General features: G+C 42.6%; 1 protein-coding gene across 7 annotated transcripts in view; it reads right to left on the bottom strand.

Annotated features, from left to right (window-relative positions):
• IL1R1 (interleukin 1 receptor type 1) overlaps positions 1–27183 on the bottom strand; it is a 71656-nt gene that overhangs the window by 32708 nt on the left and 11765 nt on the right. The window lies entirely within an intron of this gene.

Consider the following 27183-nt stretch of genomic DNA (forward strand, 5'->3'; position numbering starts at 1 on the left):
CGGAAGACGCCGGGGCGGGCCGGGCCCGGGAGGGAGCGAGCTGGCCGGGTGCCCCGCGCCCTACCCGGAGAACCGAGGAGCCGGGTTGCCGCCCTGAGCCGCGCGACCCCCCGGACCCGGGGTCCCCGCACGACGGAGGGGCAGCGACGGTGGTTCCACCCGAAGTGACTTGGGACGACTCACCTGGACATCGCAACCTGGCTGCCGCCCAACTGCGGGGCCCCTGGGTATGAGCTGGGCGAACCGAGCTCGCCACCCGCCACTGGGCTTTCAGGTCCCACACTTCGCCAGCCAAGGAGACAAGACAGTGTGGGTCAGCCGCTGGAGCCGGAGGCCTGGCCCCGGCTCTCTCCCGCTGGCTTTGCGAACTTGCAGGACTCACTAACTTCTTGGTACCTCTGTTTCTTCTTCTGTGCAAGGGATCGTAGCAGCACCCCTCTCATGGGGAGATGACATAAATTAATACTGTAAACCAGCGCCAGGCACGGGGTTGGTTAACACTGGAGTCACCTGCTGTTTGTTATTGTTAGTGCCCAGATGAAAAAGGAGCTTACAGGTGGGACAGTCTTGATACCAGACTTCTTGGCCAGACCAGGTATTCTTTTCAGCTTCAAACCCAGTTACTCCCATCCACTCATTTTGCACATGAGAACCGGTACTCAGAGAAAAGCAATGAATGGCCAGGGTCCTGTGTGGACCTTGGTGTGTGGAGGGAAGGAGGCTGAGGTACCAGCAGTGGCTGGCTTGGGCTCTAAGCCCAACAGCCAGGGGCTTGGAAGCAGCTCTTCCCTTTCCACTCTGTGCCTCCAGCAAGTCACTGGACCCAGATTTGGTTTGAGGACCTAATAAGCCGTCTTCCTCTGAGCAGTCACCGAGTAGACGATGATGGCTTCCTTCCTAACAGAACTCACACACTCCCTTCCTATATCCCTTCCAGGCTGGGCGAGTGCTGGTTTCCCTAACCTATCCCTTGATATCTCTGTCAGAAAACCAAGAATTGAGATAACCCTGGCGTCCACTGGCCCAGATAAAGAAACCAGCAGCAATAACTCATCAGTTCTAATGCTGCCGTGTGGCCTGGTGTGGTGACAATCTTTCTCTTTCTCTCTCTCTTTTTTTTTTTTTTTAATTTTATCTGGTTCCAGCGCTTATATCTGGTTCCTTCTTTCTCCAAGGAACAGGCTCAACTCTGGGGCCAGTAACATGGTATTGTAAGAAGTCATCAGATGTCCCCATCTCTTTAGTATTCCTTTTAGAGTGTGGTTCTTGAAAGCTTGGGATCACCAGGACAGAGATCTGGACCACTAACATCCAGATGACTCCCATGAAAATCTCGGGCTGAGAGGCCCAAATGTCAATGTTATTAAAACTCCCAGGTGATTCCAACACACAGCCAGGGTTGGGGATAACTGTTCCTCTAAGCCCAGGGCCCCACCGTGATGGCCTTACTGTGAATCCTGCACCGGAAGTCCCAGTAGCGGTTAATGAAAGCTAAAACAAGCGGGCTGGGCTCAGTGCTGCAGAACTAGCATTTTTGGTGAATATAAACATATCTCACCATTATATAGTGAAGGTTTTTTAACAATTTATAAGTAGAAAGTAAAATTGGTCTGTGCAATCACATAGAAATTAAAATTGTACTTTTCCTTGTTTTTTTCTTTATATTCTGATGCTTCCCACCCACCCCTACCCCAGCCATCCTGCTAGACACATGGGCCTCTAGACTCAGATAAGACACTCAAAACCCCTCTAATATAAGGATGGGTTTTGAAGACCTCTCCTTCTCACCTCTAACCACTGTGCTATCTGGCACCTTGAATTCACCTCCTCCCTCACTCAGCCATGCCGACCGCTTTCCCCGACTCCCTCTTCCCTTTGTTTCATTCGCTAGGTCCACCTGTCCTGAGATTGTCACCCCTGTATACTCCGGTCTCAGCACCACACAAATGCTCTGAATGCAAGTGTGTACTTCAGTGTGAGACATATCCCTTCATGAAGGTGATGCCCGATGTATTTGACAAAAACTTATAAGAAACAGAAATAACATCCAGAGTCTGGAGTGTGTCCCCCTCACTGCCCTCCCATCTCTGAGACTCCTATCATTTGGAAGACTTGGCTGTCTGCCACCCCCAGGTCACCTTTCTCGAGAGACCATTTCCCCTGAGGATTTGGGGGCACCTGGGTGGTTCAGTCGGTTAAGTGTCCGACTCTTGATCTCAGCTCAGGTCTTGCTCTCAGGGTCATGAGATCAAGCCCCGAGCTGGACTCCATGCTGGACCATTGTGGATTCTACTTTAAAAAGAAAGAGAGAGACCATCTCCCCTGAGGATTTTCAGTGTGTGCCCCTCCTGTCAAGCTGTTCAAATCACAGGACCTTCTTTGAGAAAAGTATCTAATAACGCACAAGAAACAAAGCCCTGGACATCATCAGTGGTGTCATGGTCCGTTAGGACCATCAGAGCGAAGCCCTGTGTCCACAGTGGTCCCTGCCAAGGGGCCGCTATGACAGTAGAGCTGCCTGGAGCCTGAGGACGGGCTGTTTCACAAACGGTGACACAACACTCCCAGAGTGTCCCAAGTCCCCAGTTCCTCCAAAGGGGCTGCTAAGGGGTAAGAAGGCCAACACTGAGGGCGGTCCTTGCAGCTGGCGACGCCGGGGCAAGCGTGATCCCAGCTGGGGTCGTTAAGTCCAGGGGATGGTCTATGGACAGAAACCCTCCCCAGACACCAGGACAAGCAGTGAGCAGTCCATGCCCTCCACTTCCACCACCCCCAAAGAACCCCAGTTACTGTCCAGAAGGACAAAAGGGCTTGGGAAAGGGAAGGATTCTGAATAGAGGAGACCGCGTCTTGAACCAGTGGAGATTAAGCACTTCTGAATTGGCAAGATTTCTCTTTTCTGGCGCTAGAAATGGAAATGAGGATCCATGGGCTAAGTTGCCTTCCGTTGTGGAAAATAAAATTACATCTTTGCACACAGGGCCTCTGTGATTCTTGCTACGCCTATTTTTTGTTATTTATAGAACTGCCAGTAACTGCTCACAGAACCACAGTGTTCCCTGAGAGAGATTTAAAAACCGCTGTCCTACATGGACTTCCTTCTACAGCCTCGTTTTGCGTTCCTTTCACACATTTTCCACCCCCTGACCTCCAAATAACCACTTTTTCAATCTGTGTCTCTTAGTACCTCCCACCACTGCCATTTCTCAGTTTTAATTGGCCCAATACCATCCCTTTCTCTAAGCAGTTTATACGTGGATTTCTCTGATCGTCTTCCCATTCAAATTCCTCTGATTTTGCAAGACCTTTACCAGTCAGAAAGCTGCATGTGAACTAGAGATGGGAGTGGAGGAGAAAGTGGAGAATATAATAAAATTGCCTTGGGGGATAAACTATTTCTTAACTTCCTTTATAAGAGGAGGACGAAAAGATGGACGAGGCCCACGGCCCTGCCAACTTCTTGTCCTAATTGCAGCTTTAATCTTGCTCAGTGAAAGCAACTGAGTGCAAGGGGATTCTTGCACCTGGTTTTTTTCCCATGCTAACAACACAGAAACAGCACAGCAAGTTCCAGAGACCCATAGACTCGGCGGCTTCTAAGAACAGCTGCCCCTAACGGAACCAGACAGGTGGCCTCATTCTTAGCCGGATCTTGATTCGATCACTGGTTCAACACATGAAAGTCAAAGCACCAATAACCAAACCACCCATCACCGTCCAAAAGGCAGCCCTGACCAGCTTCCCACATCATCAGAGAACTGCTTGTTGATGCCTTTGTCCTCAGTCATATGCAGAATGGCTTGTTGATGCCTTTGTCCTCAGTCATATGCAAGACACATAACAAAAGCACTGCCTTCCTTAAACTCATCTTTAAACATAACGGAAGTACTGCCTGCCTGAAACGCGTTCCCTGGTATTTCTGCACCATCCCACCATCTTTGGTTCGCTGCAAGTTTCTGTTAACTTGTCTCTATGTTTTGTCACTTTCTCTTTTCCACAAGCACCTTCCAAAATCCAGATTGATGTTGCAGCCTTTCAATTCTTCAATCCTTTCCAAACATCACTGTCACATTTGTTTTCTCTAAATGGTTCCCTTTCATAGGATCACTGTAGTAGATTAAAGATGGCCACAAATTCTTCGCTTCTCTAATCAAGAAGTGAAATCTAATTTCCCTCCCCTTGAATCTGGGATGGTCTCGCTGCCTTACTCAACCAATTTCAACCAATAGAATGAGGTGGAATTGACTCTTTGGGACTTCGGAGGCCAGATCATCAAAAACCTTTCAGCTTCTTCTTAGGATTTTTGAAACAGTCACTCTTGGTGCCCCAAACTCTCAGGTAAGAGGTGTTACTATCCTGAGACTGCCATACTTTTAGAAATTCTAAACCCCATGGAGGTCACGTGGAGGCACTCCATTCCACAGCCCCAGCTGACAGCCAGAACCAACTCCCACCATGGGAGAGCACCATGTTGGACATGAAGCCAGCCAACCCTGGTCAGGCGCTATCTGACCACATCCGCAGAAGAGTCCCCAAAGGAGACCCATCCAGCTGAGTCCCATCAACCCCAGAACCATGAAAAACAAAACAATACGCTGTTGTTTTAAGTCACTGAGTGTGTGACACAATAATAGGTAAACAAAGCAATGACCCTACTCAGGAATGTGTCATGTTGTTGGCCTGTCCTGTACCATACAGAGTCAGCCGAGCATGCAAGGTCTTTTTGAATTAAAATGACACCTAGCTTCCTTCCTCCAGCTTCACCTCTGACCACTGCCCAGTTACAGACTTCCTGAAGATTGTGATTATGACTATCTCACCAGCAAATAAAGGGAAAATGAGAATTATGGGATAGTCAAACAGGTTTAGCTTTGAATATGCTATTTTGAGTAAAAGAAGTAGCTATAACCTTGTACTTCTCAGCAGGTGCTAACTGCAAGAATGATTTAGTTTCTAGTGTTGTTATTCAGTGGTTTTCCAAGAAATAAAGCGACCCAGAAGTAAGCCTCTACAGACAAGGGTACTTGGAAAAGTAAAGAGCAGGCCACTACTTTTGACAATAGAAGCAAAAGAAAAATCTGGCAAGACTCAAGAGTGCCATATTTGTTGAATCATTTTCTTAATGTCCAGAGATTAGGTTAACACCTGTTCCATTCTTTTGGTTTTTCTCACAACAAACAATCTGGTGACAATTCAGCAGCAGGTGAACTACTGTCCAACAGGAATTACTATTACCCATGACTGCCCTGAGAGAGGATGGGAGCTGGGAAAATTCTCTGTCTTGAGTCCAAAGGTTGAGAGAAGAGGCCATAATACCACTGATTCCTTCTTTGCCTCTTGCATCCTCATAAGAAAATAACTGAATTAGGAGCCCGGGTGGTGGGTGCCGAGCTGTTCCTACACTGGGATAGTTAGACCTCATGAGCTCGGCTTACAGTCTAGACCTTAGCTGGTATTGTTCTCATAGGAGGCCAGTGCTGCTGGGCGTCCGAGTCCTCCTGAGAGTGACAACAGTAGAGGCTTATGATATCATTTCTCCGAAAAAAAATGGCATAAAAGATTTAGGATCCAGACTAGACCAGACTTTGAACAGGAGACACAGAAGGTCCCCTGAGTTTAACTTATGCGCAGCCCTCAGGAGGTGGGTCCAAGGACTCCCTCTCATATTCTTCTAGATCTGTGCTATCCAATACATGGGACCTCTAGAAACATGAGACTATTTAAATTATTTAAAATTAAATAAAATTAAGAATTCAGATCCTCAGTTGCACTATTATACTTCAGGAGCTCAACAGCCACATGTCAGTAGCGACTACCATATTGGACAGCACAGCCACAGAACATTTCTGTCACTGCAGAATGTTCTATTGGACATTGCTACTGCAGAGTCTAGACAATTCAAGGCCTCTGGACTAGGAGTCCTTCTCTGGCAAGGTAGTTTTCATCCAAAATAAATAATCTGCTCATTTTAAATCTATACCTAAGCAAGAATCTTTTTCACACCTTCCTCTTCCCTTCCAATCAACCATGTCATCATTCAGTCTATCTTTCATTGCTCAGCTAAATCATAAAAGATCATATGTTTTCTCTCTATTTGTGCTCATTTTTTGGTAATTACTTTACATTCATCAATATCATGCTTTGTCCATAACTGTTTCGTGACTATATTTTTATTTTTCTAATAAAAATAGATGTAAGATCTTCAAGGATGGGAATGATGTATGGGGAAGGGGTGGATCTCCTCCATTCCCTGTCCCAAAATACTCATGTACAACCCTGAACATCAGAAGTCGTCAACCGACCAGATAAGGAGGAGAGTGCAGAGAAGTTTTTTTATGGTAAGTGTCACCCCAAACTTTTGTTGCACCCACAATGATACCTTGCAGAGGCAACACTATCATCCCCAGTCACAAGGTCATAAAATCAAAAACAGGGTATTTATTACTTTTCAATTTAAAAAAAAAAAGAGAGAGAGAGAAACCAAAGATTTAAAATACAATTATGTTAGCATTGTAAAATCTGACCACACTACATTTTTGTCATTCCTTTTTGTTATTCTCTTAGGAAAAAATCATTCACAATGCTTTGCCCTACTGCGTTGACATATTAACTATGTGCTTGTCAAGTAACTTGGCAATTTCGCAATCTGGACGTCAAAATAATGACACCCAGAAGCAGTCTCAGAGAAGGCACCCAAGGAGAAGAGCCGTAGGTGGTACCCAGAGTCCAGGCTTTCCTAAGAGCATGACGAACATAAGTGCATAAGATTTTGAATGCAGAGAAAAGCCCTAGGAAGAGAGTTTTTCCCCTATGCTGTCCCAGGAAAAGGAGAGGAAGTCAAGAATAAAATACAGTGCTTAGGAAGTATCAAGCACTTTCTCCACTTTCCCTGCTCTATATGTGGAAGTAGTGAAGTAGGTACCTGGAGGCCCCAGTAAACAGCAGCGATTGGGAAAGACGCTGAAATTGTATCTGCAGAGAGAGAAACCCAAGCCAGGCAGGGCGGGGAGCAGAGACCACAGACAAGAATGGTGCAGGCACAGGTGGGCTCAAGGGCAGAACAGTGCCCCCATCGCTTCCACCTCACGCTGATCTTGTACATCTTTCCAATTCATCCCGAGGTTTTTCATATTGCTGATATGAAAATGATGTCATAATATTGAAATGATATTATTGATTACAAAGGGTATGGTTTTTAAATTTCAATGCCTGACTATTCATTATTAGTATATAGAAATATGACCAATTTTTGCATATTGATGTTGTGATCCACAAAACTCACTTATTAGTTCTAGTAGCTTTTTATTGATTTCATAGAATTTTCTATGTAAACCACCGTGTTCTCTGCACATAGAGACAGTTTTACTTCTTCTCTTCCAATCTGAATGACTTTTATTTCTTTTCTTGATTTTTTATGCCAACTAGATCCTTTAGTACCACGCTGAATAGAAGTGAGGAAAGTGGACATTCTTGCCTTGTTCTTAATCTTAGGGGAAAGCCTCCAGTCTATGATGTTAGCTGTAGGTCTTTCGCAGATGCCCTTTATCTGCTTGAGGAAGTGCACTTCTTTTTTTTTTTTTTTTTTTTTTTTNTTTTTTTAAAGATTTTATTTATTTATTCAACAGAGATAGAGACAGCCAGCGAGAGAGGGAACACAAGCAGGGGGAGTGGGAGAAGAAGAAGCAGGCTCATAGCAGAGGAGCCTGATGTGGGGCTCCGATCCCATAACGCCGGGATCACGCCCTGAGCCGAAGGCAGACGCTTAACCGCTGTGCCACCCAGGCGCCCCGAGGAAGTGCACTTCTATTCCTTATTTTCTGAGAATTTTTATCAGAAATAGAAGTTGGATTTTGTCAAATGCTTTTTCTGCATCTGTTGAGATCATTACAGGTTTTTCTTTTTTGGTTTTATTAATATGGTAAGTTACATTTCTCGACTTCCCGTTGGCAAGTCAACTTGGCATTCCTGGAATAAAGCCTTCTTGGCCATGATGTATTAGTGTTTTTATATATTGTTGGAATGGATTTACTAGTATTTTGTTTAGAATTTTAACGTCTTTCTTCATAAGGAATATTGGTCTATAGTTATTTTTTCTTGTAATGTCTTATCTGGTTTTGATATCCAGGTAATGCTAACCTCAAAAATTTGGGGAGAACTCATGAGTCAGGAAGTGTTTATTCCTCTTCAATTTTCTCCAAAAGTCTGGCAGAAATTATATTATTTCTTCCTTAAGTGTTTGGTAGAATTTTCCAGGGAAGTTATTTGGGCCCAGAGTTTTCTTTCTGGGAAGATTTTCAACTACAAATTCAATTTCTTTAATAGATAGGAGGCTATTCAAGTCATCTATTTCTTCCTGAGTGAGATTGGTAATTTGTGTCTTTCAAAGAAATTATCCAGTTCATGTAAGTGTCCATGCTTTTAGCATGATTTTATTCCTAATATTCTGTCATTCTCCTTTTATTTATTTTTTAATTTAAATTCAATTAGCCAACATATAGTACATCGTTAGTTTCAGATGTAGTGTTCAATGATTCATCAGTCGCGTAAAACACCCAATGCTCATCACATCACTTGCCCTCCTTAATGTCCATCACCAGTTACCCCATCCCCCAACCACCTCCCCTTCCGCAATTCTCAGTTTGTTTCCCAGAGTCAAGAGTCTTTCATGGTTTCTCTGATTCCTTCACATTCAGTTTTCCCTCCCTTTTCCTATGATCCTCTGTGCTATTTCTTATTTTCCACATATGAGTGAAACCATATGATAATTGTCTTTCTCAGATTGACTTATTTCACTTAGCATAATTATCCTTTTAATATTTGTTGTGTAGTGCTGTCATATTACACAAGGCCTGATAATTGATATTTCTGTCTTCTCTTTTATTCTTGATCATGCTGACCAGATATTTATCAATTTTATTGCTCTCCTCAAAGCATCAGCTTTTGGTGTCATTGATTTCTCTATTATATTTCCTATTTCCTCGCTCTCTGCTTTGATCTTTATTATTTCTTATCTTCTACTTGCTTTGGGTGTAATCTGTTTTTCTTTTTCTAGTTACAGTGGAGGCTGAGGTCATGGATTTTCCACTTTTCTGCCTATTTGTTCATTTATTTATTTATTTTAGAGAGAAGGGAGTAGAGGGAGAGAGAGAATCTCAAGCAGGTTCCACACCCAGCATGGAGCCTGACGCAGGGTTCGATCCCACAACCCTGAGATCATGACCTGGGCCAAAATCAAGAGTCAGACACTTAACCAACTGAGCCATCCAGGCACCCCAACACTTTTCTGCCTTTTTAAATAGGCATTTTGTGCTGAAAATTTCTCCACAAATGATATATAGTTCCACATGTAAGAACCTTACTTAAAAATAGAACTGGACATAATCTAGCCATTTCACTTCTGAGTATTTATTTGAAGAAAATAAAAACACTAATTTGAAAAGGCTTATGCATCCCTATGTTCACGGCAACACTATTTACAATAGCCAAGATATGGAAGCGAGCGTCAATGGACAGATGAATGGATAAAGAAGATGTGGGAGATAAGTATACAATAGAATACTATTCAGCCATAAAAATGAATGTAATCTTGCCATCCTCTAGGTCCACTCAGCAACATGCGTAGACCTAGAGGATATTAGGCTAAGTGAAATAAGTCAGTCAGAGAAAGACAAATACCATATGATTTCACTTGTATGTGGAATCTAAAAAAGAAAGAAAGAAACAGAAACAGACACAGAGATATGGAGAACAGACTAGTGGTTGTCTCAGGGAGGGGTTTGGGTGGGTAAAACAATGAAGGGGATTAAGAGGTACAACTTCCAGTTTAAAATAAGTAAGTCATGAGGATGAAAAGTACAACATAGGGAACATGGTCAATAATATTGTAATAACTTCGTATGGTGACAGAGGGTAAAGGTAATCATTTTGTAATGTATAAAATCATCACACCACTATTGTACCCCTGAAACTAATATGATATTGTATGTCAATTATAATTCAATTTTTAATAAGAAACTTACAATACTATAGTTTCATCTTTCCCTGCCTGGCTTTTGAGCTATGTGTGTCATTCATTTCACTTTTACATGTGTTACAAACCTCACACCACACTATCACTACTTCTGTTTAAATAGGCAATTTTCTGACAAGGCAAAACAACAATTGCTGGAGAGGATGTAGAGAAATGGGATCCCTCCTACATTGTTGGTGGGAATGCAAGTTGGTACAGCCACTCTGGAAAACAGTGTGGAGGTCCCTTAAAAAGTTAAAAATTGAACTACCCTATGACCCAGCCATTGCACTACTGGGTATTTACCCCAAAGATACAGACGTAGTGAAAAGAAGGGCCATATGCACCCCAATGTTCGTAGCAGCATTGTCCACAATAGCTAAATTGTGGAAGGAACCGAGATGCCCTTCAACAGATGACTGGATTAAGAAGCTGTGGTCCATATATACAATGGAATATTACTCGGCCATCAGAAAGAACGATTTCTCAGCATTTGCTGCAACATGGACGGCACTGGAGGAGATTATGCTAAGTGAAATAAGTCAAGCAGAGAAAGACAATTATCATATGATTTCTCTCATCTATGGAACATAAGAACTAGGAAGATCGGTAGGGGAAGAAAGGGATAAAGAAAGGGGGAATAATCAGAAGGGGGAATGAAGCATGAGAGACTACGGACTCTGAGAAACAAACTGAGGGCTTCAGAAGGGAGGGGTTGGGGGAATGGGATAGGCTGGTGATGGGTAGTAAGGAGGGCACGTATTGCATGGTGCACTGGGTGTTATACGCAACTAATGAATCATCGAACTTTACATCAGAAACCAGGGATGTACTGTATGGTGACTAACATAATATAATAAAAAAACATAAAAAAATTAAAAATAAATAAATAAATAAATAGGCAATTTTCTTTTAAAGAAATTTAAGTCATGATTTCATTGCCAATTCAAGGGCTCTTCATTCCTCCAGATAACTCCAGATGTCTATCTGTCATCATTTTCCTTCTGTCTAAAGGATTGCTTTTAATATTTTGTAGTGTAGGTCTGCCAGTGATGAATTCAGGTTTTGTACATTTGAAACAGTTTAATTTTGCCTTTGTGTTTGGATACTTTCACGGTGTATAGAGTTCTAGGTTGACAGTATTTTTTTTTTTGAGTACTTTAGAGACAATGCTTCAAAAAGTCTTCTAGCTTATATTGTTTCTGTGAGAATCTGCCATCTCATCATCCTTGTTCTTCTGTGTGTTCTTTCACTGACTGCTTTTAAGATTTATTCTTTACCACCAGTTTTAAGCAGTTTGATTATCACAGAATGCAATGTATTTTTCTCTGTGTTTCTCAGGGTTCATTGCACTTCTTGGATCAATGGGTCTGTAATTTCCACCCAATCTGGAAACGTTCTGGCCATTGTTTGAAATATTTTTTCTGTCACCCCTCCTTCATTTGGGGAACTTCAGTTATGTGTGTAATTGGATGCTTGAAATTGTCCTACAGTTCACTGACACGTCTGTTTTTTTGTTTGTTCATTTGTTTTTCTCCTGTTTCATTTTGATAGTTTCTATTGTTGTGTGTTGAAATTCATTACTCTATTCTTCCACAACATCCAATCTGATGTTAATCTCATCCAGTGTATTTTGATCTCAGATGCTGCAGTCTTCATCTCTAGAAGTTAGAGATGGGTCTTTTTTTTTTTTTTTTAACATCTTCCAATTCTCTACTTACCGCTTCAAACATATGGAATACAGTTATAATAACTGTTCAAATGTCTTGGTCTCTAACTCTAACATCTGTATTGGCTTTCAGTTCGTTTTGACTGACCGATTGTTCTCCTCCTTTTATTTTTCTACTTCTTTGCAATCAGAGTAATTTCTTTTTAGATGCCAAACATTGTGAATTCTAACATGTTGGATGCCAGGTATTTTGGAGGATGCATTTTAAGTTCTTGGAAGTGCTTCAATTATTTTGGGTCTTGCCTTTACAACTCGTTAGGCAGGGCCGGGGCAGCATTCAGTGTGGGGCTCATTTTGCCCCACTGCTGAAGCACTTGATCCTTGTCCTCTACCAAATGCCTTCAGGTTATGAGGTTCTCCAGTCTGGCTGCTGGGAACGGAAATTATTCTTGGCCTTGTGCGCTGTCTACTATTTCATCTACTCCTGTAGAAGTAGGAGGTTTATTTTCTGGCCTCAGGTAGTTCCCTCACACATACGCTCATCCGTATTCTACTACGCTCTTAAGGGGGACCCCTTGCAGACTTGAAGTTCTTCCTCATTGCAGCTCTCCCCTCTCTGGTATCCGTCCTGTGAACTATAGCCACCTTGGGCTCCCTTGGCCCTTAGCTCTGTCTCAATTCAGTTTGCTGGGAAGTTTGCTGAGTTCTTCCTGGCTCTCCCTTCCCTATGGAAGTGGCTGGACACTCTTCCAGCCTGGAAGCTCTCTCAATCTCTAAGCAGGAGCCATTGTAGGGCTTATCTCATTTTTTTTTTCCCTATCTCTCAGGGATTCATGGCCTTCAATGGCTGAGGTCCAGAGTCTTAAAAACCCTGGTTTCATATATTTTATACAGTTTTTTTGTTGTCTGTGGTGAGAAGTAAATCCAGACCCTATTAGTCAATCTTGCTGGCAGTAGAACCTGGCTACACAGTTTCCAGAGTTTCCATGACTGCTGGCCACGAACACATCTAAAATTCTTTACACATCCCAAAATATTTTTCCTTTCAATTTTGTTTGGAAACGTTTTTGAAATACTTATAAAACATAACCCAGAATTAATAAATGTTAGCCAAGACCAAGACTTTTGAGGAAGGAAGCAAATTGTGATTGATGTCAGGTAAAGGACAGTGTGGCAACTGATGGGTTCCAGAGTCAGAGAGACCGAGGTTGTGCCACAGGGAATGAAAGGAAAGAAGAGTGAAGGGAGGAGAAAGGGAAGGAGGAAGGAAGGAAAGAAGGTGGGAGGAAGACATATAAAGTCCAAAGAACCAAGTTATCTATCTCCAGGGTTGCCAAACCCAGGAATTTCAAAGGAAGAATTATTAGTAACTGTGATTGGTTGAATACAGGTATCAGGGGGGAGAAGTTGAATGGAAATTCCATGAGTGTTCAAAAAAAATTGTTAAAAAGAAAAAATATTTTATTTTAGTGGTTCTCGGAGGTCTCTGAGATCCTCCTAGAGGTCCATAAGGTCAAAACTACTTTGATAATGATTCAAAGATGGTATGTGTCTTCTTCAGATACATTCTTTTTCAAGTATACAGTGGGTTTTCCAGAGGCTACATGATGTATATCTCAAAGATCGAATGCAGAAGCAGATATGAGAATTCATCTGTCTTCCGTTGAGCCAAATAGTCAAGAGATTTCCAGAACAATGTAAAACAATGCTACTTTTCCATTTTTTTTTGTTTTCAGAGTATATTTTTGTAAAAGAAATGTTATTTGTGTTAATAGGTAATAAATTATTTTTATTTTTAAATGATCAATAAAATTTTATTTTTTAATTTCTTTTCAATTCTAATAATTTCTAATAATCAGTAGAGTTTACCGCATAAACTAACTTCTTTAAAGTTCTCAATTATTTTTCAGAGCATCAAGGGGTCCTTAGTCTACAAATCTGAGAATCTCTCTTCTACCTAAAGCTTTTGCAGTCTTACAGAGACTGCTGTGTACTTCATGGAAGTATCTTCCCAGGACCAAGGACGAAGAGCAGATCAAGAAGTCGGAAGGGAGAATCACCCCAAACACCAGCTGCCTCATCTTTTATGCAGACTTTGAAATGATAACTCACAGAACAGCAGCCCCTATAAGCTTCACCCACAAGGAACTGGGTCTTAACTCATCACTGAAGTCTGAAATGCTCTTTTAGGTAGTACGAGCCCTACCCCGAATTTCTTGAAGGGTTTGTGAAATTGCCAGTGCTGTTTCCAATCTACTTCACCGTAATGTTCCCACTCTTCATCTGACCCATGCCTAATAACCGATGAAGGAAATGTGTTAACTATCAAGCACCTATTACGTGTCTGATAGTGAATTAGGCGCTTTAATAGGACATCACACTTCTTCTCACCACACTATGAACAGAGTCACTATCCCCTTGCTTTATAGACAGAAACAGAAAGCTTAAGGAACTTGCTTAAGATAATCCAGGGAGTGGAATAACCCCATGTGGACTCAGCTGACTCTCCAAGCTAATGGTCTTTGCTATCCACACTGCGACCTTCCACTGCCCTGCCATTTATCCCTATTGTGGTGTCATTGTTTGTAAAGTAAAAAAACATCCTAAAATATGGGAAGTTTGCTTTCCACAACTAGAGGGAGAATAGCCTAGTGGTTACAAGTGTAGACAATGGAGCCGGCTTGCCGTAGCTTGGATCCCAACTCTATCATGTACTAGCTGTGTGGTGCTGAGCAAGTCACTAAACTTCTCTGCTTCCTTGACAGTAAAATAATGTTATTAATAGTACCTGCTTTATTGGGTTATTGTGAGGACTGAATAAGTTAATATGTAAAGAGCATTTACACATGGTCTAATACATAGTCAATAATAGAAATGATCATCATTTGCCATACATTAGTTAAATTTGGGTAACTTACTCAGGATCTTTGAACCTGTGAAATGGGTATTAAATACCTGCCCAGTTACACAAGAGGGTTATTGAGAAAATCACAGATAATGAATATACCTGACAAGATTTTTAACTGAATAATATGCAAATAAGCAAACATTACAGAAGCTTTATTTGGCATAAACTCCTAATGTGATGTCATTTTTTTTGAATAGGGAGTTTCTGGTAAAGAGTACATCAGTATTTCTCGCTGAAAGAATATGTACTTGTCACCACCGCTGATAAATTCTTCATTCCAAAAGCACTGACCAAAACCACATTTTAAAAGCCGGATATTTCTGCACAAACACGCAAGCCTCAAGTAACCAAGTGCGAAATGTAAAAGAACTTGGTCTCTGGGCGATAGGACAATGCATTTTGTCAATATCGTGAGGAGCTATCGGGCACTGAAATCTAAGCAGTCCTCAAAGATAATGAAGCACTTAAAACAAACAAAAGGTCAGTTTGCAACCAGAAGTTTCTCAACATTCCTTACGTAAACTCAGAAATTCAATTATAGCCATGCCAAAGTTGCTCTGTTTCTCTTCATTTTTCATTGTTAAAAAGTTCTACCAAAACTTGAATCATTTCCTGTCTTGACAACTGCAATATCTTTTTCCCGTTCTTTCTCCACTACTCAATCACTATTGCCAAAGAAATTCCCCACCTCATTGCCGAAGAGGTAGCTGAAGCCCTTGGATGTCCCATGTACACGTGCACACGAGTGTGCACACGAACTTGACCCTATGTGAGGTCCCTCCTGGTGCTTCAGAGCACATATCATCTCACTCACCGTCTCTATTACCTTGCGACCTTGTGTCTTAACTGTCTATGCCTCCAAGCACGTAAGCACCATGAGGGTAGGGTTTGGGTCTGTTTTGTTCACTATGGTACTGCCATTGTCCAGAAGAAAGCCTGACATGTAGTGGGTGCATTTTCAATTATTTACTGAATGAATGAATCACCTAACTTCACATTGAAGGCTCTTGTGTGCTTGATTCTGGTATTTTTCATCCCTTCCATTTAACAATGTTTTATCTTCTTCGCCCCAACTCTTCCACAACCAGTTATAGTTCTCTCAACCATCTTTGTTTAGTCTCATCAGGCACCAGCCATGAATACGCCGGTTGTTAGCATGAAAACAACTTATCTGTCCTCGATCCTTCTGAGGAAGGTGGGGAGTGGACTCAGCCAATGGAACTTCACAATATGGAGACCCGGAGCAAAGTGTTTCTCACCCTTGATGAAGTCAGGGGGTCTGAACATGGGAATGAGCACAGCAGAGAAGGCTGAAGTCCGAATCACCAATCAACCATCTCCCAGGCTGCCTACACAAGGAAGGACCCAGGAAAGGGATTTACATAGGAACTTGGACCACCTGTTCCAACTCATGGCTTGCATTTGGACTAATAAGTGGGCTGGAAAGAGAACTGATGTTCAAACCCTCCTCCTTCAAACACACACTGGATAGCCACTGACCCTAGATATGGGAAAGGGGCCTCATGAATCAGATAGAGAGGCAGCTGAGTCAGTCGGCCCCACATCTGGCTGTGTACCAGCATCTCATGCATGTTCTAGAGCCCTACTTCTGAGCAAAATCTCACCACAGATGGTGCCTGGAAATCCGTATGGCTGAAGAGCTACGAACTGCTCCACAGATCAACACCTGTTAGCCAATAATCCCCGCGAGGGCTCTTCCAACCCGTGATTATGAGATAACGGGTCCTCGGAGGGGCGGAGCCTGCCCTAGGGGAGTTTGAAGTCGCGGTGGAAATACTTTGGTTGTCTGTCTGGACGGCTGCTTCATTTTGTGGACAGAAGTCGGGGACACTAGACGTTCTGTAATACCGAGGACAGCCCTGTACAACAAAATGTCCTCCAGCCTCCAAAACTTTCAAATATCCTGCCAGACCGGAATATGGGTCAAACCTGAGCCTGGAGCCTAACTCTGTTTTCCATAGAAGCAGAGAGTAATTTTTGTGCCATTTTAAGATATACTCAATTTTCTGGAGATGCAGCTACCACAAAAATTGAGGGGAAGTAGAACTTTATTTTTTCTGGAACTTTAAGAAAGATTTGTTCATCACTGGGGAAAATCACATCATCAAAGGCATCTCCAGGGAGACACAGACTGTTTCCATCTGTGTTCTCTGCTGCCACATTACAGACATCTCTGTGTGTCCCTGCACGCATCGGACAGCTACTTTGTGTCTTCCGGTTCGGTCAGACCCATGTCTACGCATATGGAACTGAATGTGGAATAACTTTCATTTCTCCTTCACATCATGGTTAGGGTAATACAGTTAAATTTTTTTTTAAGATTTTATTTATTTTAGAGAGAGAGAATGGGGGAGGGAGGGCCCGAGGCAGAGCGGGAGAGAGAAAATCAAACAAACTCCGTGCTGAGCATGGAGGCTGATGGGGGTCTCGATCCCACATCCCTGATTTTGACCTGAGCCAAAATCAAGAGTCGGACACTTAACTGACTGAGGCGCCCAAGTACCCCATAGTTAAATTTTTAATATCATATGTAGGTAGGAGATATTATCTGTCATTACAGAATAGTAGAGGACATTTATAAAATATTTTTTAAGAAAAAGAGCATTAAGTCCATTGAATTTAAGAACTACTGATCAAAACCATCTAATTCATCCCTCAAAACAAAGCTCCTGTTTGGAAACGACATCACTACTATCTTTGACTTGTCCTTGTCTACTTGCTCACCCTTGACTTCATCCCACTTGGTGGCCTATTCAACGACAAGTCTTCTAGGAAAACCATTTCAAATTCCAAGTTTTGGAGCATGCAAAACATTACAAAAGAGGTCTTTTTTTCACAGGCAGTCCCCCACCCCACCCGTGAGAGACCCTCTCAGCTTTCCTTGTGAGCCTGCTTTGAAATATTACACCCAAAACCATGAGAAAGGCTTGACCCAACCAGGCTGGCTGACACTCCAGAGCCCTAAGTGCCGCAGGGAGGCTGAAAGTTCTTAACATTTTGTGCTTCACCTTTTTAAACATCTCCCTTATTCTCATTTCTCACCTGTGTGCCCCCAGGTGGATTCTGGCTGCTAAATGTGACTTAATTCTGAACTCACCTTTGTGACTGCCCTCAACCCATGTCAGAAACTCTTCCCCTGACTTTCTCAGGAAGCCTTCAGTCCAAGTAACCATAATAAGGTTACTGAGACTTATGACCGAGGGGGAAAAAAACCATTGTCTGTGACAAACTAAATCTCAGCTCAGAATTATTCTCTCACGCGGAGACGAAGAAATTGCAAGAGTAAATCCTCTACTGTGGTTTTCCTGCCAAGTTGCTCTGCAGAGAGAACACAGCACATGCTAAGTGACCAGTGGGTTCTAGATAGTTGGGGAAGAGCTGAGAAAGAGCCTCCAGGAGATCCTCCCAGCCATCAGCCTCGAGAGCTATGAAGATGGCCACTCTGGCATCCCCTGCGTTACCCTTGTCAAACCTTTCCCTGGCTCAATAGTGAGGGTAGCATCTAGGGCTCCACTGAGATAACGTCACTCAAAACCTCCCCTCCCTCTCCCTTCCTCCTCCCCCTTTCCATCCTCTCCCTGATTCCTCTTTTGCTACAGTTTCTTCCAAGTCCCCTCCCTTGCTCTCCATCAACCAAGAACAATCCACAGAAGACACTCTACTCGTATTTCTAGATTTTCTTGGAATTGTATTAGCACACGTTATTTTCAACCATAACAATTTATTGTTGTATATATGTAAAGCACACATGTAAAATATCTCCCCTGGCCCTTTCGTTTACCATTAACTGTGGTAAATGCTTTTGATGTACTCATATTAGCTTTCAGCATGAAATTCTGGGAATACTTCATTCTAAAGAAGCTAAATGTATTTACAAGAAAGCTCTCCTTGCTTCTGAAAGGGGGTTTCATAATCCTTTTCCCAACAAGATAAAAAAAGCAACTTCAAATGTAACAAGGGTAGCCTGGCATTGGTATATCCATGGTTAAATGTCTCTGATGAAATTTTGACATTATATCATATCATCCTTTGAATCACCACACTTCGGAGTGGGACGCAATGTCACCTTAAGGAAATAGACTAAATGTACTTGCATATTTAACTCAAGGCTGCATTCAGTCTTTCTGTACTTATATAGACGTCTTTGGGTTGGTGTCTACTCAGTGCATAGCATACCCCTATTTCTTAGGAAAGTAAACCAACTTCCCTGACACCTGCTGCCAGTCCACAGGTATGGGCCTCGGGAGATGCTCTTAGCCACAGATGTCTGGGCCGAGCATATTCAGTAGACCCAAAGCTGGAAGACATACATGCTCTCTCCCAAGAATTTTGCATCAAGCCTGAAATACACAGCGCTAATTTCTATAAATGTCATGGATGGAGTCAAAACAAAGGTTTTGTTCTCCTTTTGACGCCTTTGGGAGATGCAGGGTGGCCACGGTTTCCTCCGTATGAATCAGAGAAGCAAAGAAAGCCAGTTTTCAGAGAAAGAGACCAGCGAGAAGTGGAGACAAAATGAAAAGGGACTCCTTCAGACGCTGACAGACAACCCCCACCCCCAGGCTGGTTCAGCCCTTCTAGGAGCCAGGCTGCTTTCCTGACCTTGGGTTCCCAGAGGCACTTATGAATGTTGACTAAATTTCTTCCTTTCTGCTTGAGCAAGTTTAACTCATTTAAACATGCCAATGGCTCTTGCCGTTGCCAACTCCTATTGCCTGTAATCAATATCTAGCTGACAGCCCTCATTCTTACCAGATTTTTTTTTTGTAGTCTTTGATTTGGTTGTTTTTGCAAGATTTAGCTCTTCCCTATTTCGTGTCCACTCATTCATTGTTGAGAGGGCACTCTGGACAGAGAGAGACAGAGAGACAGAGAGAGAAGGACTGCCAAAGGGACAAGGCAATGTTTACTGATAACACATTCTCTTCTTCCAGGAAGGGCACACTGAGAAACCAAGATACAATCAGAAGTATTCTGAATGATCAAGGAATCAGACAGGGGAGGTTATTCTAGTATTTAATGGCAACTGTTTTGGGGGCCTTCATGCTCCCGCACCAGGACCTCTCAGGGGCTGTGACTGGCCCATGGCCTGGGTGGGCATTGCTCCATTTGTCTGGGAGTCCTTATGTCTTTGCTCTATGGCAGGCTGGGCTTCTTTGAGATGAACACATATTTTCTTTTGCTGCATTCCTGGGTATAGCATGGAAGTCAATCTATTGCATTAAGTTGCTCCAGTCCCATTTATATTAACTCAGAGAGTGATCCTATGTACTGGGATTTATATTTCTTGACTATATGGAAGGTTTTTGAGTGAGCTCATCTCAGTGGAACACTCAGCTGCTACCCTCACTCTTGAGCCAGGGAAAGGTCTGACAAGGGTAACACAGGAGATGGTACAGTGGCCATCCTCATAGCTCTCGACCCATATTCTTTCCGGGTCACCCCTTGCATCTGCTTGTCTGGTGGCTTCATACCTTTGAAGAAGAGGCATCCATTACCTTGGGAAGAGGAAGACGGAGGCTACAACAAAAAAGGTATTGCTCATCTTTGAACTCCAGAATAGAGTCTAAGGCCATGACCAGGCAACAGCTTAAGCTAAAATGTCATTCATTGTAATATGTGTAATAGAAAGGAAAAAAAAAATGCTGCCAATTAACTATGACCTGTCATCTATTGCAAGGTGTACCTTAAAATGTGATGAAAAAACGTGCCAGGCTTTGTTGAGAGACAAAAGAGATTTATTTGGAACTCCGCAAACTGGACTTCACATCTTACAAGTCAGAGAGGAGGACTGGACCCATACACCAAAGACTAAGCAGGGCTAGACTGGGGCAGTGGAGACTTCCTACCACACAGCTGGGCAGGGGCTGAAGCTGCTGGGAGGAGCCCACAGAAACAGAAAAAGGAGAAAGCAAGAGCTCAGCGCCTACAGTCACAACTGGAAGGGGAGCAGAACCCTATGGTCGGAGGGCAGGTGGCCTCTTCCCCTTGAGGTAGCCTGGATAGATGGCAATTCCCTCAGAGAAGGTGGGTGCAGAGTGAGACCCGGCTTCCGGCTAGCCAAGCAGCGAGCTGCCACTAGCAGTGGGTGGAGCCGAGCCACTGAGCGTTCCTGACACCAGGAGGCCAGATGGAGTCTAGGGGCCTCACATCTACAGCAATGGCAAGGCTCGGAGTTATCAGCACTGGATGGCTTGATGGCTCATACTCAGGTGACACCTGTCACACCACAACAGACACATGGCAGACAAAATGCAGCAGGGACCCAAGGACAGGGCTGCCACCATTGACCAAGCAGAATGAGACACTCGCCAGGGCCAGCTTGGGTTGGGGTCCCCTCCACAATGCCAGCATGGGAAGCAATCGCCGTTGGTGTTAGATCAACCTTAGGGAGAGGACCAGAAAAAAGCAAGAGGGAGAAACCCTCAAAGGCATCTACCAAGACTTACTGAGATTGAAATTAAATTGTAACTGACAGCACCTGTGTTGGCTAAAAACCTTGACTTGGACCCAACATGCTGGAACTCATCTATTCTTACATTTATTCATTCAGTAAATAGTTATTTTGCAACATGCTATGCACCAGGCAGTGTTCTAGGTACTGGGGATATATATCTGGGAACAAATCAGACAAAATCCCTACCCACATGGAGCTTACAGTCTCTAGGGTGCAGACAGACAATAGACAGTAAACATAATAAGGAAGGAAACTACATAGTATATGAGAAAGTGAATGTGAAAAATGTGTCTGCCTCAGGAAGACTGAGCTTGAGAGCAAGACTGTCATTAGCTACACTGTATGTGTTTCCCACCTGAGCCCTTACACTTCCTTATCTCACACCAGCATTGCCTCCTTCAGAATAACACTGAAGGACAGAAAAATGAACAGGAGATAGACCTTCCCCTCAAAGAACTGACAGTCCAAACTGTGAGCTTATACAGTGAGCTTCATGGGAATTATGAAGGAATTATGTCCTTCCTTCATGGAACAAATATTTACCAAGGCCCTCTAAAATACATGCCAGGCACTGGGGACTCCCACAAAGCACACAGGCACAACACATAAAACATTCACGACACACAAAACTTTCACAACACACAAAACATTCACAACACACACACAACAAACACAGCACACACATAATATATACACTCACACACAACACTCACCAGCACACACGACACATGAAAAATAGTCACACAACACAGCCATACAACATACAATATACACACAACACACAAACACATTCATACAACACACACCCCAAACACATACAACAAACACAATATTCACACGCTCACATCACACACACATCAAAGTCTCTGTGCTGAAGTATTTTCACACGAAGGACCACATGATAGAGACGAAGGTTGATCTAGTCAAATAAGCATGTGAAAGTTGGTTATACTGAGCTGAAAACTGACAGCTTTGAGACCTCAGGGGGAAACTCCGATTGAGCTCGTTCAGACAAAACCATTTGTCCACCTGAATTGCCAAAGGAGCCATTACAGAGTACTGTGAAGGGATTTATGCCACGAGAGTGATTTCCAACTAAAACCCACCTGCACAGCTAAGAGCGAACGGTCTGCACTTACTATGTCATTCCCACCAATACTCCAAACTCTGTCCCTGCCGGACTGAGAAGGACATCTACACCGGGTGTATCTGACATCTTTCTCAACACCTGGGGCTTAAATGAATGTTACGATTGCATTGTGAAGTTGTGTCATCTGGATTTCAGTTCCAGAAGTTCATCTGATGTGGTTATGTTTGAAACAATAATCTACTAACTGCATACAATTTGTTTTCTAATTTTCAGTAGACCAAAGGAAGTTCAATGTGGTTTCCATGATAAATATTCCAACTTCACATGAGAGTACAAAGGGAAACCCTCCTTGGACAAAGACATATTTTTGAAATGCAGTAAGGAGCTTATATTGTAATTAGGTATGCTTGAGTTATTGAAAAAATGTCCAACCTAACTTCAGCACGACGTGACGGTTTTTACCATTATCTTCTGGCAAATTTTTTCTTTGCTTCCAGAGTTATACTCTTATTTGGAGCAATATGCACATGTATGTATATATACATTTCTTGATACATTGCAAAACATTCTTTCCTATGCCAGAGGACTGAGTTTGATGGAAAACTCCCAGGAAGTAGCAGCTTTGGCGCTTTTCCAAAGTCTTAATAAGTGAGGATAACCCTTGAAACTCAAGTGTTCAGAACAGAGTAAATGTTTTGTGCCCAGCAGTGTCCCCCACCCACAAAGGCCATTTCCGAGAAGTCCATGTTACACACCCCCGAGAGGCCATACAGACTTGGACACACATTTAAACACACAGTAAGCTGCCTCAAGTGCCTGAGTCACAAGGTGAGACTCACCTACATAAACAAATAAGCAGGGAACATGCCAGAAGAAAGTTAGGATGGAGACTCAAAGACAGTTTTTTGAGTACAGAAGTAACTGAAGAGAAATGTCGGTGGCTGTTTGATAGTCTGGGAAGTCGGAGGTAACTCACAGTAATACACGCACCCACTTGATTTTGTGATGTCAACAAGAGAGCCAAGCAAGAAACGACCACGCACGGGGATGCCACAAACAGCATTAACCCACCAATAAGAGAGGCCAAGATGCCTCCAGGTCCACTCTTTCCAGATGTGCTACAACAGCTTCAGTGCCCCCTCTGTCACCTTGCCAGGATGGTGAAGGCACAGGTAAAGTGCTCATTGTGGTGGCTGGCACATGTAGGTGCTTTGCATTGTTATTTTTGGTCCCCCAGAGATAAGTGGAGATGGTGCTACGATTTCAAGTGTAGAGTCAAGATGTCTTCCCCGTCCAAAACTGGATGTGTGGTTTGATGAGATATGGGCATTACTGCCCAATATTTAAAATCAAGATGTTAAAACTAAGACTTTTCAGTATTTACTGTGTCATGTATCTAAGATTCATGTGGAAATAAGCATTATCTTGTTAAAGTGGTTTTTTTCGCCTTCCCTATTTATCACTAGATTCTTTCAAACTGGGTCAAACACTTATTGTAACAGGATAAAAAATTAACATGAGAACAATAAGAAGCAGAACAATAAGAAAATAGAGATGTGCAAATTTTATCTAGAAAAATAGTCTGTGTAGTCATCGAGACAGTAGGGTACTGGCATAAAAATAGACACATAGATCAATGGAACAGGATGGAAAACCCAGAAATGGACCCATAACGCTAAGGTCCACTAATCTTCAACAAAGCAGGAAAGAATATCCAATGGAAAAAAGACAGTCTCTTCAACAAACGGTGCTCAGAGAACTGGACAGCCACATGCAAAAGAGTGAAACTGGACCACTTTCTTACACCATACACATAAATTCAAAATGGAGCAAAGACCTAAATATGAGCGAGGAAACCTTCAAAATCTTAGAGGAAAACATAGGCAGCAACCTCTTTGACCTCAGCCGTAGCAACTTCTTACTAGACAGGTCTCCGGAGGCAAGGGAAACAAAAGTAAAAATGAATTATTGGGACTTCATCAAAATATAAAGCTTCTGAACAGCAAAGGAAACAGTCGACAAAACCTTTGCAGCCTACAGGATGGGAGATGTTATTTGCAAATGACATAGCTAATAAAGGGCTACTATCCAAAACTTGTAAAGAACTTATCAAACTCAACACACAAAAAACAAATAATCTGGTTTAAAAATGGGCAGAAGACATGAATAGATATTGTTCCAAAGAACACGTACAGATGGCCAACAGATGAAAAGATGTTCACCATCACTCATCATCAGGAAATACAAATCACAACCACAATGAGATAGCACCTCACACCTGTCAGAAGGGCTAAAATCAACAACACAGGAAACAACAGATGTTGGCGAGGAAATAGAGAAAAGGGAACCTCTTACACTGTTGGTAGGAATGCAGACTGGTGCAGCCACTCTGGAAAACAGTATGGAAGTTCCTCAAAAAGTTAAAAATAGAGCTCCCCTATGACCCAGCCATTGCACTACTAGGTATTTACTCAAAGGAGACAAAAAGGCACGTGCACCCTGGTGTTTATAGCAGCATTATCAACAATAGCCAAATTATGGAAAAAGCCCAAACGTCTATCAACTGATGAATGGATAAAGAAAATGTGGGATGTGCATGTGTGTGTGTGTGTGTGTGTGTGTGTGCAGTGGAATACTACTCAGCCGTAAGAAAGAATGAAGTCTTGCCATTTGCAACGACGTGGATGGAGCCAGAGAGTATTATGCTAAGCAAAATAAGTCAGGCAGAAAAAGACAAATATCGTATGATTTCACTCATATGTGGAATTTAAGAAACAAAGTAGATGAACATATGGGAAAGAAAAAAAGAAAGAGAAGCAAACATAAGAGACTCTTAACTACAGAGAACAAACTGAGGGTTGCTGAAGGGAGGTGGGGGGGTGGGCTACATGGGTGATGGGGATTAAGGAGGGCACTTGTTATGATGAGCACGGTGTAATAGATAAGTGAGGAATCACTAATACTGCTCCTGAAACCAAGATGACACCATTATGTTAACTAACTAGAATTTAAATAAAAATTTGAAACAAACAAAATAAATGTAGCCTGGTCATAAACACACTAGGATCAAGTATAGAAAGTCTGTTAATATGATTTCCTGATTTCCTCCATTTCTTCCAATGGGAGAAAGGGAGAAAAAAGCAAACTCTAGAGGTTTCGGGACAATGACCATTTTATTTATTTATTTATTTATTTATTTACTTACTTAATTTATATCCTCCAATGTGTCTAACCCCATGCAAAGCACTCAGTAAACACTTTTTGAAACCTTAAAGTCAGATTTAGACAAAGTGATCTCAACTGTAGGGACAGTGATGTCTGCTCCCCTTTTAGGCTGAATCACAAGCAGCTCTTACCGACTTCCTTACAAATAAAATTCCCAAAATACACTGAAGAGCATTCGGATGCAATCAAATTAATACAGAAACATCATTTGCAGAAGTGTGTTGGCCATTTATTCCAAAATCTAGGTTACCTTTACATTTTATTTTTGTATTTTGAAAAGAAGAAAAAAAAGCAGTTGCTGTATTTACTTAACAGTCAATGTGGCCCCAATCTGTTAAGTAAATACCGTCCTAACTATCAAACTTCTTAATGGCCATACCTAATCTTTTCTCTTTTTTTCACTACTGGGGAATGAAATATTTCTTTTTTTATAATAATTTTTTATTATATTATGTTAGTCACCATACAGTACATTCCTAGGTTTTGAAGGAAAATTCCATGATTCATTATTCTTTTTTTTTCTTTTTTTTTTTCTTTTTAAAGATTTTATTTATTCGACAGAGATAGAGACAGCCAGCGAGAGAGGGAACACAAGCAGGGGGAGGGAGAGGAAGAAGCAGGCCCACAGCAGAGGAGCCCGATGTGGGGCTCGATCCCATAACGCCGGGATCACGCCCTGAGCCGAAGGCAGACGCTTAACCGCTGTGCCACCCAGGCGCCCCCCATGATTCATTATTCTTGATTAGTGTAGAAGTTCGGATTCATATTTCCAGAAATGACAACGAGCTTAAAGTTTATCCCGTCAAGAACAAGGTGTAATTGGATGGAATTCTAATATTAAATTTTATAGAGAGACTATTCTTGTTCATGACTTTACAAATTGTGGTTTACACTTTCAAAGTTGGGACGAATCACAGAAAATCGTCTACCCAGTCACCTTCACGATTCATATGCCCCTGTTCTTTCTCTCTTTTTTTTTCCCAAGAAGCAATACACTCCAAAGAATCTCAAGGGAAACGTATGTAATATTTTTACAGTCAGAGTTTCACTGTTACTACTTTAGACGAGATCGTGTGGGTGGGGTGGGCTGGGGGGGTGGGAAGGAGGAAGTTTTTAAATTTCTTCCTCCGGGGGACTGGGGAGGAACAAAGGAAGCAGTAGAAGTTAGAGAAAAGGAGATAAAAGAAAAGTCTGAAACATCTGAATGCAGTACACCCACTTGTCAATGCAAAACTGGCCTGTGTAACCTACATGGGCTTCTTTCTCACCTCATCAAAACGGATGGTTATAACGACAAAAACACATTTCTCTTCTGAACGATCCATGTTAGCTGAATAAGTAATACTAGGCAAGCCCCTACTTGCCCTTTGCTTCAACGTTGGCGGTCAAAGCCTGCCGTGCTGGGTCCCCCACTGCCCCTGGGATGAAGCCATATCACTCGGTTTCAGATCCTAGAGCCACCTTGCTCTGCCCTGACTCTACCTCTTTGCAGACATTTGCCTCCTTGCCAGCTTCCCCAGGGGCTCCCTCGTTCCCTCCCTGGAGAATGTCACCCTTCCTCCTCCAGCTCAGGTGCTCCTCCCCACCCTTCCAGGTCCTTACCAAATACTGTGCACTCCTTCCAAAGGAGCCTTCTAGGGTTTCCCCACCCCTCCGACCAGGGGAAATGGGGGACTCTCTCCCGCTCGCCCCGGACCCTTGGCTACACCTCCCGCCTCTGATGGCACTGGCAACCCCCAATTTCGTCTTACATGAGCTCTTCACTCCCGATACTCAAATGCTTAAAGGTAGGTTCTTTTTCTGA

The sequence above is a fragment of the Ailuropoda melanoleuca genome, chromosome 4, assembly GCF_002007445.2.
Source record: "Ailuropoda melanoleuca isolate Jingjing chromosome 4, ASM200744v2, whole genome shotgun sequence".
NCBI classification, from domain to species: Eukaryota; Metazoa; Chordata; class Mammalia; order Carnivora; family Ursidae; genus Ailuropoda; species Ailuropoda melanoleuca.